This window comes from Maniola hyperantus, chromosome 19, assembly GCF_902806685.2.
Source record: "Maniola hyperantus chromosome 19, iAphHyp1.2, whole genome shotgun sequence".
Taxonomy (NCBI): domain Eukaryota; kingdom Metazoa; phylum Arthropoda; class Insecta; order Lepidoptera; family Nymphalidae; genus Maniola; species Maniola hyperantus.
Window position 1 is genome coordinate 10678949 of NC_048554.1, and position 11951 is coordinate 10690899.

Below are 11951 nucleotides of genomic sequence, written 5' to 3' on the forward strand. Positions count from 1 at the left end.
CTTAGTGAAAACCTACTTTCTAAGTAACATAGGCTACTTTTTATCCCGGAAAATCGAAAAGTTCCCACGGGATTTTTAAAAACCTAAATCCACACGGACGAAGTCGCGGAAATCAACTAGTACATAGTTTATAAATGGTGGAAGGGTTTCGCTGCGGCTAGTAGTTACCTTTCCAGAAAAGTAGGTACCTATCGTCAAGCATTTTAGCGTTCTAAAATTATGTGCAGTAGAGTGCTAAAAAAAATTGTTTTCAATTATTTTCTTAGTAACTACTGTCGGTGCCTTCCTTCAGAACAATTATGATCTTTGGTTCACAAAATATAATAAGTATTTAGTTAGAAAAGCTACATAGCTTATATACTAGCTACATAGCTATACTAAATCAACACTGATTCAGTAATACTTATTAAAAATTATTATTGATCATAAAAGTACCTATATGTATGTACTTGGTAGGCGTTTCCTCGAGAAAACTTTGTATAATAAGAAACCATATATTATCCAGCCATCTTATATTATCCATTTTCCTGTTGCAAAATATTACAAGAACGTATGAAGAGAGATCTCGGATCATTTTATTTATTTGTTTTGCTCAAATGAATTTACATCGCCCTGTAGGTTCGGTGTTTTCTTAGCATTAGCGTGAGGTAGGCGTCGCTACTTTAAATCTTGGAAAGTACGTGTTGTAGGGCTGCCACAGGAGAGAAAAATATATTTAGTAAGTACTTACTTTGGCTTTAAGGCCAAAATTATATTCTTGTGAACCTCTAGCCAATATCTTTCTCCAAATCATCCGTTTCCCGAAAATGCACTTCATCCACGTGGGTTTAGGTTTTTAAAAATCCCGTGGGAGCTCTTTGATTTTCTGGAATTAAAGCTAGTCATGTCACTCTTCAGGCCTATTATAACTATTTATTACTCATGCAAAAAATTACATCGATCAGTTGATTCATTTCGACATGATTGAAAGACTAACAGACAAAGACACTTTCGCATTTATAATAATATGAGTAGTAATATATTAAAAAAAAACTCTAACACAATGTGCTAGTAAGCATGACTCAAGTTACGCCATGTCTGTGTCCGAACGGGGTACGACTGATTTAAAGAATAATTGAGATGTCATTTCTGCAGGACCAGGCCACGTTCATCTCCGTTCGAGAAATAACCCTAATTATGACCCATATCCATTCTTCCATACTAATATGATAAATGCCTTTCTGGATGTCTGTGTCCCTATTTGTCTGTTATATTTTGTTTTTTCACGGCTCATCCGCCTAACCGATTTCGATGGAATTTGGTAGAGCTTACATCCCGGGGATGGACATAAGCCATTTTCATCCCGGAAAATCAAAGGGTTCATATTCGTTTCGTTGGTTGTGCCGCTGCCGCGTGTTCTGAAAGTTCTGAAACTAACCGAAAACTGTTCAAAACCATTCAAAACCGCGAAGAAAGCCTTGCTAGGATAACGTTACAATAAATAATTATGAGTAAAATAGTTGCATGTATAGATCTCACAGAATCTCCAGCCGCGCCAAGCCAAGTAAAGATACAGCCAATTCAAGCGTGGGGGCGCGTGAATCACTTGCGTCTGATATTTCCTCCAATATAATTGATCTCACCGACTCTCCAGCGCAGGACAGTGTAGTGGAGTTATCCACTGATACAAGTGTGTTGGAAATCACAACTGATGTGGAAGTCTCGGCTGATGAGAGCGTAGTATTAGTTGGATATTTGGTAGCAGACGGCGCCGAGACTAAACAGACTACTTCACACGCGTCCTCCTCCGCCTCGTCCGGCTCCTCGTCGTCCGCCTCGCAGCACGCGTGCCTCGCGCCCTGCACCACGCACACGGACGGCCTCAGTCGGGGCGGTGCGGCTCGTGGGGCGCGCGCGGATTCATCGGGATCGGCCAAACCAGTCGCACAGCGGAAACGTTTAAGTGCGGAAACCAGCCCAGAATGAAGAAAGAAAGAAAAGACCAGTCGCACAGAAGCCAAAAGAAATAATCTGCCCAATATGTTTGGAAGGCGAAGACCCATTTGTTTCGACCATATGTAGCCACATATTCTGCTTGGAATGTTTAAAGAAACATTTAAAATATTCTAAAACATGTCCCACTTGCAGAAGGGCGATTGGCAGGAATGAATATCATCGAATTTACATATAGATATTTTTAATATAGTTTATTAAGGTGGAAGACACGGGTCTGCCCGCAAAATTCAAATTTAATTTGGTTTTTAGGGTTCTGTACCTCAAAAGGAAAAACGGAACCCTTATAGGATCACTTTGTTGTCTGTCTGTCTGTCTGTCGGTCTGTCAAGAAACCTACAGGGTACTTCCCCTTGACCTAGAATCATGCTTGTAGCTGACATTCGGGGTAAAATCTGAAAAACGTGAATACAGGATTTTTGAAACCTAAATCTACACGGACGAAGTCGCTAGCATAGTCCTAATTGATGGAGTGTTAGACATAGGTACAATTAGGTGCTTCATATGACTAAAACCACGAAAATGAATTTGTGGCACACACTATAATTATTATGGAAAGCGCAGTAGTCGTGTTTACATTGCAGCGGTTCGAATGCAAGAGAGAGAAAAATAATGTCTGACTGACTGACTGTCATACGTTACATGTGAAGTTTTGTTTCGGTTTCAAAGTTGAAGTATTAATTTTGAAACGGTTCGCGAGGTGACAGCCCTGTCTCAACAAAATTTCGCCACTTATTCCGCGTCGCCTCCCTCACAATACACTGTATGTTATAATTTTTGCCTTCCCCGAATATATTTTGGAACAAAAGGCGCCTTAATGAATGTATCGCGAATTCCCAAAACCCGTGATTAAGCATTGTTACATTGAAATTCGCATCTGAAGATTTGTAAGAGATTTTTGTTTGTCTTATTTTGTTGGTGGCTCTATTTTTTTAGTAATGTACTTCGTGAACGAGGCGAACCCAAAAACAATCAGCGTTTTGTGAGAGGAAAAAGTATTGTGGCACTGGCGATATAGAAAAGTCATCATATTTTTTTCCAAGCGTTTTTCTCGTAAGTTCAAAAAAGTATAAAAATATTTTTATTAATTCAAAATCTGTGAACATACTCGTAGATTAAACCTAGTTTTAATGGACCCAACTATAGGTATAATATGTACTTATTCTAGATTTTCAGAAAATTTTGGAGAAATAAGTTATCAATATAACTTGATTCGAATTTGTTGTTAGATGTGGGAATAATATTAGTGTGGGATAATTTTCAAAATTGAAGCTTTTTAAATTGAAATTCTAAGCTTTAACCTACCTATCGGTTTCCTAGATAACTGCCTACACTATTCAGAATAGATCATAAAACTTTTTTATGAATATCTGAATATTGTTTTTGGATCGTCAAACGTTAGATTCATTTCATTGTATTCAAATCTCAAAAGTTGAGCTACAGAAACTCTATTATTTCAAGCTAACTATACAGGGTGTAACCAGAACGCAAGCAAAAACTTATCGTTATTGTTACACTTCCTACCTAAGTACCTAAACACAATCCAATACCAGTAACTACTTGCCTCATTTTGTAGTTTTAGTGATAGTATTTTTCAAACCCGCAATGTATAGCGTGCAAAACTCGGGTTAATGCCCCGCCTACGACGCGGCATTGACCCCAAGCGGCCTAATTAGGTAACGTTCGTTGACCTCTAGCGTCAGTCAGATGTTTTATTTGCAATATATGGTAAACTTTTTAGTAATTATATATTTTTTAATACTTTTTTTCGCGTTTTTTTTGTGGTATCATATCAGTAATCATCAGTAGGTACTATCATCTGTTTTCGTTTTTACCAGCGTTCTGGTCACACCCTGTATAATTCATTCTGAGACGAGAGGCATACTCAGTAGTGGGACGGCAATATTTTGTTGTTGCTTACAATACTATGCTAACCACTCGGCTGTAGCTGTTCCTATTCTTAGTATCATTAGCACCCCCCTACACCTTTCAGTAGGTACCCTTCCTTCCTTTCTTTCAAACGCTATTGAAAACTTTGAGCGAGAGTAATACACGTACTCTGCTTTTCTTAGAAATAGGGTAGCCATGATAACTTAATATTTATTCGCAGGAATCCGCTAAGAAAGGGTTTCTGAAAATTCAACCCCTAAGGGGGTGAAATAGGTTTGAAATTTGTGTAGTCCACGCGGACGAAGTCGCGAGCATAAGCTAGTTCTAATATAAGATCTTTCTAAAATTTCTAACATCATTATCATCATCATCATCAACAACCGATAAACGTTCACTGCTGGACATAGGTCTCTTGTAGGGACTTCCACATGCAAGACCGTGGTCTTGCGCCGCCTGAATCCGTCTGATGTCGTCCGCCAACCATAGTGGGGGGTCTCCCAACGCTGCGTCTTCCGGTGCGGGGTCGGCAGGGGGTGCGAATAATGTCTAACATCATCATGATCAACCCATCGCCGGCTCACTACAGAGCACGGGTCTCCTCACAATGTGAGAAATTTAATCACTTAAAACGCACGCAAAAGTTAGAGGTGCGTACCCCAAATCGAACCCCCGACCTCCGATTAGAAGGTGGACGTCCTAACCACTAGGCTATCACAGCTTTGTGTTTATCCCGGGACAATCCAGGAAAATGTAGTTATCATGGTCTCACTAGGCGAGTGGGAAGCCAATTGTAGCGAAGATTGGTTTAAGCCTCCGCATGTGATCTTAATTAATGAATGCGAACGAATGAGTAAGCTTATTTCGTTAATTTATTTATAACGGCAGCTCGCGAATAAATTGTATTATGATTGTTTGATTGTACCTACCTACTTGGGAATTGAGTTTGCGGGGTTTTGTAAGGAATTGTTTACGCGCAGTGAAACACTTAGCTAGATATTAGGTACAATTATTTTGAATTGAAGTTTTTTTTTCGTGCTCATCCGCGATCAGTCGTGAGATAATCGGATACGTTCTGTTACGGCGGCGGTTACGGCCCGTTCACACATGGGAGTCCGTTTTACTGGTACGTTTTTAACGGATACGTCATAAATTTATGCTCTGTTCACACATAGGCACCGTATAACGTTCAACGGATCCGTCATTACTGGATGCGATGTGTGAACAGAAAACTCGCAGTATACCACACAGTGAAACACGCAGTAAAACACACAGTATCTCTCCGTTAATATTCTACGTATCCGTATATTTCCGTTCCGTCCGTCCAGTATTCGAGGACAAAACGGAATGTAATTTTTTTACGGAACGATATTTTTTACTGTATACTGAATACTGTGCCATATGTGAAGTCGCTTATACAACTACATACGCCATCGACGAAAAAAAACGTACACGATAAAACGGAACAGTAAAACGGAGACATGTGTGAACCGGCCGTTACGCACTCATCCGATCCGAGTCCGTGAAAATGCGTTCCTTTTTGTTTTGTATGGTAGCTTATGACATAATATGTCGTAGATATTTTTATATCCGTATTTTATGCAAAAAATCGTTGCGACGTGTGTTTTTTTTTTCACAAATAATTTTACAACACAATAACAGATGGGAAAGATGATCCTGCAGAGGTATAAACTTGAAGAACAAACCAACAAACAAACACACTTTCATATTTATAATAGGGGTAGTGATTATTACGTATTCGACCAGAGTCAGTTAATTAAATTATGACAAGCCACTGCATTACACGAAACCTCTGTAATCTAACCTCCAAAATCAGATAAGAAGTTTTGAGCGAGTAGCATAGTTGCAGAAGAATTCAGATGTTAATGATAATAGTGACATTACGTGCTTTTCTAGACACGGAGGAATCGTAAACTAGGCATAAGGTTCATGGACTAAGAGCCAGCGCGTGCCAAACCTTCGTTAATTTATAAAAGCTGAATCATGGCAGTCCCATACCAGACATTCTAAAAGTCTAATTAAGTTTAAGGGTTTCTGGCAGGGGGTTTCCACGACACTAACCCTGAGATCTATAGAGCGCACTTTGCTCAGACTTAAGATTGAGTTAAAACGAGACAGATTTATGTAAGAGATATAGGTCTGTCTCGTTTTAACTCTGTCTTAAGTCTAAGCAAAGTCAGAGGGCACTCTATAGATCTCACCCAAAATGTCTGGCAATGCATGACGTGATTTTTAATACTATTCCAAAGAAAACATTAAAAAAATATTAGACTTTATACTTAGACGTAAGATTTTTTACACCTTTATTACCTGTCATCTCCCAAAGCCACCACGATCCAAACAAACGTTTCTCCCAGTGTTGGGGATAATACGCAGAGAGACTTTCAGCTTTTATAAAATAACGAAGGTCTCGAACGCGCTGGCTCTCTCTCTTTTAGGAAAAACCGTACCGGTACGTGATACGGTACATGGCATGATTTAATACCTTTAGTAGGTATTCCGTTACAATCATCATCATCATCATCATCATCATCAACCGATAGACGTCCACTGCTAGACATAACTCTCTTGTAGGAAGACTACCACCAAGTAAAGGAATAATATCGAAAACCGTGGATTTCACACACCGTGGTGGAATCACTCAAAAAACTAAAAATATGTCCATTGCCACTTCAGCTTCGCAACCCGTTGAGCTATGTCGGTTACTCTAGTTCTCCTACGGATCTCCTCATTTCTGATTTGATAACGTAGAGAAACTCCAAGCATAGCTCTCTCCATCGCCCGCTGAGTGACTCTGAGCTTTCTTATGAGGCCCATAGTTAGCGACCATGTCTCGGATCCATATGTCATCACTGGCAACACGCGATAATATAAATTATATTCAATAGATAGTCGTTTCTTCGTCGACGGGTGGACAAGACGTTACTAAAGCGTCGGTAAAAGTCTAGTAGCTACTACAAAAAACAAAAACTACCCTTCAATTTTACTCCACTAAAGTGAAAAAGTATATAAAAATCTTTCCTTAAACTACAGCAGACGTAGATTTTTATTAGCGTTTAGACTTCCAAAGCGTCTAGCGATAAATCTACATTGAGCATTAATGCTCTCTAGTTACCGTATGAATATTTCAAATGTGCCCGATCCACCGATAATAATATGGAGACGAATTTACTTAGAGGACTGTTTGCAAAAAAATCATCATATTTTTAGCGATTCAGATATCCGATAGTATGATGCCGCGAAGAAACTGATTAAGGGTAGGGTTTAATAAAGCTTAGGTTAGCCCGCTTCTATCTTAAGGTGTACTTTCACTGGACACTAGACGTCACATATTGATGCGTCACTCGAATGACGTTCCCTACGCATAGTAGGTAGGTATTAATTTTAAATACAATGACATATTAAAAATTGCCTTATTAGTATATATTGCTTTAATTAGTATGGATTAGTATGGATAAATACTTACTTCGCGCCGCCTATTTCTGAGCTTCGGTACAAGTTCTCTGCTTTAATTTTTTTTCTGACGCTTCATCTAACAGACTGCATATTCGGATAAGAAATGCACACATTAAAACTTCGGATAGCTAGAGTCTAGAGCGCGGGTACGGGACAAAATGCATTTGCCAACGGTCACCATTTTGTTTTACATTTTAATATGTTTGCTCTACACTCCATGGCCGCAATGGTGGTCATACCATCCCGGAATTATAATTATTAAGTGTGAAAATTGCTGAATCTTAGCACTGAGAGATTTAGTTTAGAGAAAGACAACAGAATCGGCGCCATTCACTACCCCTTTTATTAATGCGAAAGTGTGTTTGTTTGTTGGTTTATTGCTTTGTTGGTTTGTCTTTCAATCACATCGCAACGGAGCAACGGATCGACGTTATTTTTTGCATGAGTATAGTTTAAGACATGGAGAGTGACATAGGCTACTTTTTATCCCGGAAAATCAAAGAACTCCCACGGGATTGTTAAAAACCTAAATCCACGCGTACGAAGTCGTGGGCATCAGCTTGTGTTTCGATAAAACAATGCTAGCCTTATCTAATTACGGTACAAAATCATGCTCATGTGGAATAGTGCCAAGAATACTTTCTGCATTTCCGTGCTGGAGGAGGTATCGATGACGCCTGATGCATCATCAGCGTTGATTAAATGGGTACCTACTCTTTGATTTTCCGGGATAAAAATCACTTATTCTTTATTCGTCTCCAAGATGCAAGCTGTCTCTGTGCCAAATATATTAAATGATGCATCTACGTGGATTTAGGTTTTTAAGAACCCCATGGGAGCTCTTTGATTCTCCGGGATAAAAAGTAGCCTGTGTCACTCTCCAGGTCTTAAACTATACCCATGCAAAAAATCACGTCGATCCGTTGCGACGTGATTGAAGGACAAACCAACAATCAAACCCACTTTCGCATTATTATAATAGGGGTAGTGATGATGCCCGCAGCTTCACCCACGTGGATTTAGGTTTTTAAGAATCTCATGGGGGCTTTTTGATTTTTTGGGACAAAAGCCTACGACCGTCCCCGGGATGCAAGGTATCTCTGTACGTCATTGGAGTAAGGACTTTTCCTTTTAGATTTTTAGATTAAGATTAAACAATGCAGTATATTATGTTAAAATCTAAAATCAATCCCAGCTTCCCCCGTACCGACAACTCGCATCATTTCACTCCATTATGCTTAATTCCTACGTCTCGCGTCTCAGCGGATTTTTCTTCGCGACCGAGATTATTAGATTTTATTCAGTCTGTGGGACTGAACTCAGATTGTCTGTAGGTACGATGTTTAATGTGGGGAGAAATAATATATTTGAACGCGCTATCTACGTTCTTCATCGATTTTAGGTTTTGCGTGATACATCATCATCATCAACCGATAGACGTCCACCGCTGGACATCGGTCTCTTGCCAGCGGCTCCCTGCGAGTCGTCTGATGTCGTCGGTCCACCTAGTGGGGGGTCTTCCAACACTGCGCCTTCCGGTGCGAGGTCGTCATTCTAGCACTTGGGACACCAACGTCCATCGGTTTTACGAACTATGTGCCCTGCCCATTGCCACTTGGCAGGGCCCATAGATCGTAAAACCGATAGGTGTTGGGGTCCCAAGGTGCTGGAATGGCGACCTCGCACCAGAAGGCTCAGTGTTGGAAGACCCCCCCCCACTAGTTGGTTGGACGGACGACATCAGACGGATTCAGACGGCGCAAGACCGTGGCATGTGGAAGTCCCTACAAGAGACCTATGTCCAGCAGTGGACGCCTATCGGTTGAGGATGATGATGATGATGATTATAAATGCGAAAGTGTGTTTGTCTGTCTGTCTGTCTGTCTGCTAGCCTTTCACGGCCCAACCTTTCAACCGATATTCACGAAATTTGGTACAGCGATAGCTTGCATCCCGGGGAAGGACATAGGCTTTTTACCGAAAAATCAAAGAGATCCCACGGGATTTTTAAAAATCTAAATCCACGCGGACGAAGTCGCGGGCATCATCTATTACAAAATAAACAAAAGCGTTTTTCATCCAACTACCAAATGAATACCTTACATTGTCACAGACACGAAAGGCATAATTACTTAAAATTATTTTGCGAAAGACATCAAAGTTACATGTTCACGATTTCTATTATGTGTTTACAAATTTATTTAATACTCTCGCTAATCCTTATTTATATACGAATAAAGTAGGAAATTGCATGCTGAAGTGTAATAAAGATTAAGATGTGTAGACAAACTCATTCGTACAAAATTGTTGCCGACAGTTGTGGTTTTGTATGGGGGATAATTTTGAGATTGTGGAGTTTTGTAACTTCAAGATGTTTACGTGGTGTCACATGCAAGCTTTGCATGTTCATATACTGATAAAGTTTTGGTTTTCAAGTAAGCAATTTTACCCTCACCACAGGGTGTCTGGTGCACTTCGACAGTCAGTTGTGCCAGATCATTCTTTCCATGCATATGCAAACTGTGGAATCAACTCCCATCGGCGGTGTTCCTGCTAGATTATTCAAGGGGCGGACCAACAAATTCCTGAAAGGTCGGCAATGCTTTAGCAGTTCCTCTGGTGCTGCAAATGTTCATGAGCGGCCGTAATCACTTAACATCATGTGACCCGGCTGCTCGTTTGTTCGCTATTTGTATTTTTTTTAGAGTAAACTAAGACGGTGCTAGTCTTACTGCCGTACTCAGAGTCGCTAATCGTTACTTAAGATTGAGTTAAAACGAGACAGATTTATGTGAGATATATAGCTCTGTCTACGACGAGCGACTCTGAGTACGACAGTTACTCTATTATTGCGAATTTAACTATAAAAAAAGAAATGCAACGTCGAAATAAATTTACAATAACAGCAAAGCACTAATTTACGCAATCAAAATCCCACATCCTCTGGTAATTCGCGTCGCTAGTGTACTGTGTAACCATAATTGTCGCTAATTCGGTCTGTCTGTGCATTAACACGTACCCACCTACCCGCAGTGGAGGCTGGATAATGGAAATATGAAGAAAGAAGACGACAACTTCAATTACGTAGGTCTTATATCTGACTAGCTTATGCTCGCGACTTCGTCCGCGTGGATTATACAAATTTCATACCCCTATTTCACCCCCTTAGGGGTTGAATTTTCAAAAATCCATTCTTAGCGGATGCCTACGTCATAATAGCTATCTGCATGCCAAATGTCAACCCGATCCGTCCAGTAGTTTGAGCTGTGCGTTGATAGATCAGTCATTCAGTCAGTCAGCTTCTGATTACCTATACCTAACACAGAAATTTTATATAGACTAGCTATATCGAATATCGCCAGCGAGTTTGTCTATATTGAAAATTTATTTTACGTGGAACAAGAAAGATACCTACTAAACTATAAAATCGGTCAAGTATGAGTCGGACTCGCTCATGAAGGGTTTTGTACCATCACCGCTACAAGAAGTAGGTACCTAACATTTTAATTTTTTTGTAATTTTCATGGCGGCAATAGAAAATATACACATTCTGTGAAAATTTTAACTCTCTACCTATTACGGTTCATGAGATACAGCTCGTTAACAGACAGACAGACGGACAAATAGGGGAGGCTTATTAATAGGGTCCCCTTGGCACCCTTCGGGTATAAACACTGAAAGTTCCAAGACACCTTATAAGTCCAAACTTGCGTCGAAGCTACCTACTTTAGGTATAAGTTTGTGCTTTGTAATCTTTCAAGTACAGAAATCTCAGGTCAATCATACGTAATAGGAAAGAAGGTATGTAGGTACTTATTATACCTACTTATCTTTACCTATTGTTAAAAAATTCCCGCGTACATAATACATTCACCACATGCCATAAGAAATTTGGAATGATCTACTCGTTTTGATAAGCTATGCCCATACATACGGTAAGCTAGGGCTGTCACATGATTCTGCTATAGGTCTGTATTTTTTTTAATTATTTATGTGACCTAAATTCTTTGTTTGAGAATCGTGGCTCCCTCGAAATATCACTTTCTTCACAATGTTGCGCCATTTTTCCCTGTTGGAGGCCGTACGGAAGGTATTGTATCTGATTCGCTAACTCAGTGTCTAACATTGGATGATAGCCACCGAGCTCATTTGACATTTATTTTGAATCCATTGAAGGTTTTCTACAAAAAAATATTTTCGTAGAAAACGTTCATTCAGTGAAGCAGTAATTTATAACCAACCATCTAATGAGCTCGGTGGCTATCACTAATTATTAGACACTGAGTTAGCGAATCACCCCGCCAGTAGGGTGATTCGCCAACTCAGTTTCTAACACTGAATGATAGACACGGAGCTCATTTTTTAATCCGTTGAAGATTTTCTACGATGATTTTCTATCAATGTAGAACTAACCAACCTCGGTGCCTATCATTTAGTGTTAGACACTGAGTTAGAGAATCACCTAGCTGGTCGGCCAAACGACTCGGGCTTCGTCCGCGGGGTCTCTTTCCTCCATTCTTGCCAGTGATCAACAGTTTCTACTCGCGTTTTTCTTAGCAATGTGACCGAAGTAGTCGAGCATCGGCCGCAGACAG